Below are 4,967 nucleotides of genomic sequence, written 5' to 3'. Positions count from 1 at the left end.
TTTAGCAGAGAAGTAATAAATCATATCCTGGGGACTACGCACACAACCAGGATCAAGAAAATTAAACCATATCTTAGCATCACCCTTTAATGAGAACGAAAATATTTTAAGGATATAAAAGTAACGAGTTCTCTCATCAGTAGTGAACAGGATGGCTATATCATTTAATTTAGTAAGATGTGCCACACCAGTTTCAGATTCATAGCCATGAAAAGGATCAGATTCAACCAAAGTAATTATATCAGGATCAACAGAGAATTCATAATCCTTATCAGTAACAGATAGGTGAAGTAGCAAAAGCAGGGTCAGGTTTCATTCTAGCATTTAGAGATTGCTTATTCCATTTAGCTAATAACCTTTTGAGTTCATATCTATTTTTGCAAGCTAAAATAGCTAAAGAAGCTTCTTGATCAAAAACATAACCCTTAGGAATAACAAGTGATTCTTCATCATCACTTTCATCAGTATCATCAGATTCAATATTTTCAATCTCTCTAGCCCTAGCAAGTTGTTCATCAAGAAATTCACCAAGTGGCACGGTAGTATCAAGCATAGAAGTAGTTTCATCATAAGTATCATGTATAGCAGAAGTAGCATCATCAATAACATGCGACATATCAGAACGAATAGTAGAAGTAGTTTTAGGTGTCGCAAGCTTACTCAAAACAGAAGGTGAATCAAGTGCAGAGCTAGATGGAAGTTCCTTACCCCCCCCCCTTGTAGTTGAGGGATAAATCTTGGTTCTTGGATCTTTCAAGTTCTTCATAATGATAAGCAGATATATATCCCAAGTGAATCAAAGAATAGAGCTATGCTCCCCGGCAATAGCGCCAGAAAATAGTCTTGATAACCCACAAGTATAGGGGATCGCAACAGTCTTCGAGGGTAAAGTACTCAACACAAATTTATTGATTCAACACAAGGGGAGCCAAAGAATACTCTCAAGTATTAACAACTGAGTTGTCAATTCAACCACACCTGGAAACTTAGTATCTATATCAAAGTATTTAGTAGCAAAGTAATATGATAGTAGTGGTAACGGTAACAAAAGGTAAAAGTAGTAAAAGTAATGTTTTTGGTATTTTGTAGTGATGATAGCAACAGCAACGGGAAAGTAAATAAGCGAAGAACAATATATGGAAAGCTCATAGGCAATGGATCAGTGATGGAGAATTATGCCGGACGCGGTTCATCATGTAACAGTCATAACCTAGGGTGACACAGAACTAGCTCCAGTTCATTGATATAATGTAGGCATGTATTCTGGACATAGTCATACATGCTTATGGAAAAGAACTTGCATGACATCTTTTGTCCTATCCTCCCATGGCAGCGGGGTCCTTACGGAAACTAAGGGATATTAAGGCATCCTTTTAATAGAGAACCTGAACAAACCATTAACACACAGTGAATACATGAACTCCTCAAACTGCGGTCATCACCGGTAAGCATCCCAATTATTGTCACTTCGGGGTTAATGGATCATAACATATAATAGGTGACTATAGACTTGCAAGATAGGATCAAGAACACTCATATATTGATGAAAACATAATAGGTTCAGATCTGAAATCATGGCACTCGGGCCCTAGTGACAAGCATTAAGCATAGCAAAGTCATAGCAACATCAATCTCAGAACATAGTGGATACTAGGGATCAAAACCTAACAAAACTAACTTGATTACATGATAGGTCCCATCCAACCGATCACCGTCCAGCAAGCCTACGATGGAATTACTCACGCACGGCGGTGAGCATCATGAAATTGGTGATGGAGGATGGTTGATGATGACGATGGCGACGGATTCCCCTCTCCGGAGCCCCGAACGCACTCTAGATCAGCCCTCCCGAGAGGTTTTAGGGCTTGGCGGCGGCTCCGCATCGTAAAACGCAATGAATTCTTCTCTCTGATTTTTTCTCCCCGAAACACAATATATAGAGTTTCAGTTGGAGTCGGAGAGGCACCAGGGGGCCCACGAGGTAGGGGGGCGCGCCCCCCCTCGTGGACAGGTGGTGGCCCCCCTGGCCTTCTTCTTTTGCAGGTATTTTTTATATTTTCCAAAAAGTTGCTCCATGAAGTTTCAGGTCATTCCGAGAACGTTTGTTTCTGCACATAAATAACACCATGGTAATTCTGCTGAAAACAGCGTCAGCCCGGGTTAGTTCCGTTCAAATCATGCAAGTTAGAGTCCAAAACAAGGGTAAAGGTGTTTGGAAAAGTAGATAGATGGAGACGTATCATTCTTCTGGACGAGCACCTGAGTAGACAAAGCCGAAAACTGACTGTCATGATGCGGCGAGAGCCGGTCAGCTGTTCGAGAGGTCCCAAATCGTTAGAGATTCTTTTCCGCTTCTTGCGAAGAATTGGTTCCCCCGAATAGGTGTGCATAGCACCCCTAGTTCGGTCTTCCGAATACCAGGGCTTCACCAACTTTCTTAATTGTCAAACTCCTATGGCTAAGTGAGGGCGGTAAAGGCCGCACAGTCTGATTGCCTTGTTTGTTGCGCTAAACACCTCCTTTAAGGACCAGAATGTGGAGTAAAGAGTGTTTAGATTTATCCCGAACACCCCCATACTATCTACGTGGGGGCAGAAGCCGACGACTAGTCAACCCTCAGAATTAACAAATGGACGCACGGGAGGTAAATTTAAATCATAAGCATTATACTACATAAACACCATTGTCTCATATTACAGGGCAAGGCAATACACATGTTCTCATGGGAATATGATATCCTTCGAACATTGTTCCGCCACAAGGCGGGACCCCTCCAGGACACCTTCAAAATAGTGCTCGGGTCGACGATGCTCCTTGCCCTCTGGCGGTCCTTCGGTCATCAGCTTCTTGGCATCCAGCTTTGCCCAATGCGTCTTGACGCAGTCAAAGGCCATACGCGCACCTTCAATACAGACCGACCGCTTCACGGCTTCGAGCCGCGAACAGGCACTCACAAGCCGCTGCACAAGCCCAAAGTAGCTGCTAGGTATAGGATCGGCAGGCCACAGCCAGACTATCAGGTCCTTCATGGCTAGCTCTGCCAGCCTATGCAGCTCGACCAACTGCTTCAGCTGGTCGCTAAAGGGCACCGGATGTTCGGATCCTAGGTATTGGGACCAGAATAGCTTCTCCGTAGACATCCCTTCTTCGGCTCTATAATGCTCGACATCATTTGACACACTATGCGGCAGATTTGTAAACGCCCCTGGAAAATCCAAATTCAGGATAAGTACAAGGAAAGTTTCTTCTACACACTTACTATGCATGGGGAAAGATTTACCCACCGTAATTTCCTTGGCCGCCTGAATTTCCTAGAGTGCGCGCTGGGCTTCGGCTCGTGCATCCTGTGCGCTCTGGCGGGCCTTCACCAATTCGGACTCTTGCACCTTACAATCGCGCTCCAAGGACTCAAACCTCTCTATCGCGCCCTGGAGCTGTTGCTGCGCCTCGCCAACCCGGACCTCGTGCTCCTTGCGCGAGGCATGTTCCTTGGCTGCTTTGTCCTCGGCCTCGGCTAGCGCCTTCTTAAGGGTTGCCACCTCGGTCGTGGCCACTGATAAAGTTTATGCCACTTTAGTCCGGCCGAACTACTAATTTTTTCGAAATATACCCACAGGTTACCGCATACCTTGGCTATCTTCTAGCTGCTTCTTCACGAGGCCGAGCTCCTCCTCGGCCCGATCCAGTCTCTGCTTCAGTCCGGAAACTTCCACAACATGAACAGTGGCAGCCTGCAATGATACCTGCTTATTCACATAGACAACTCATGTTAGACTCCTGCAATATTCATTCTCGATCCTCTGTTTGGCTTTTCCTCCTGAACACCAAACAGAGCATCAGGGGCTACTGTCTATACAATGATGTTTTTCCTACAATCACATTACTTACCTCAAAGTCCGATAGAAGGCTCATACAGGCTTCAGTCAGTCTGTTTTTGACAAACTGAACCTTCTCTATTACTGTGTCCATAAGGACACGGTGCTCATCCACGATAGAGGCGCCTCGTAGCGCCTCCAGCAGATTGTTCGGTGCCTCTGGTTGGACAGAGGTCACCGGCGGAACAGGCACATTCCCTCCTTGGGGGGAATGCCGTTCGCTGGACCCTAGAGCCATATAGATCTCCGGAATGGTATCCGGCTGAGGCCCGAGGGGAACTCGGGCCCCGTCACCAGTCCCCGTGGGGACTTTTTCCCTCGTATGTCCGGCGGCCGAGGAGTCATCGTGGGACGTCACCCCGATGGTCTCCGAAATCTCCCCCCGGCCCGGGAAATTCTTTTTGGACACCACCTCATCATCACCCTTGGGTGAGATGGAATGGGCAGGTGGTGGAGACATGCTAGCCATCTCCTTCGAGTGCAGCGAATCCTCTATCGAGGATCGCGGGGAGCCATCGCGGGCCGGACTGCAATGACAAGGTTTAAGACGTATCAATACTACAAACCAAGAAGACCGGATATTCTCAATACTGGTACTCACAGGGCGGCCCGAGGCTTGGTCTGGCGAGGTCGCTCCGGACTGCTGTCAACATCCCACGAGGAGTTATCCGCGACGGAGCCTCTTCCCCTCTTGGGCGCCTCTGCCTCCAAACTCGTGGAGGCCCCCCTTTTCTCCCTTCCTCTCGCAGGAGGGGAGTCGCCTCCCTCCTCATCGTCATCTTTGGCGGCCGATGAGTCTGTCTCATCGTCAGACGAGATGACCAAGGTGCTCCTTCGGCAAAGCCTACTCCTGGTCCCCTTGGCCGTGGTTTTGACCTTCTTCTCCGGTACGTCGTAAGGCGCCGGAAATAGCATCTTTGTAAGGAGTGTGGTTTCTCTGTCTTCAGGCAGCGGGGCCGGACTATTAATCCGTCCCGCTAGGTCAACCCAGGCCTGAAAAAGAAATTGATAAGAAGGCTTAGTATCCTTCCTCGAAGTGTGTCCTTAAATACTGTACCTTGACGGCTTACCGAATTGGCCTGACGCTTAAAG

Source organism: Triticum urartu, chromosome 1A, assembly GCF_056163025.1.
Source record: "Triticum urartu cultivar PI428250 chromosome 1A, HENAU_Tu73, whole genome shotgun sequence".
Classification (NCBI taxonomy): domain Eukaryota; kingdom Viridiplantae; phylum Streptophyta; class Magnoliopsida; order Poales; family Poaceae; genus Triticum; species Triticum urartu.
The sequence above is the reverse complement of the archived record's forward strand: the minus strand, read 5'-3'. Positions refer to the sequence as shown.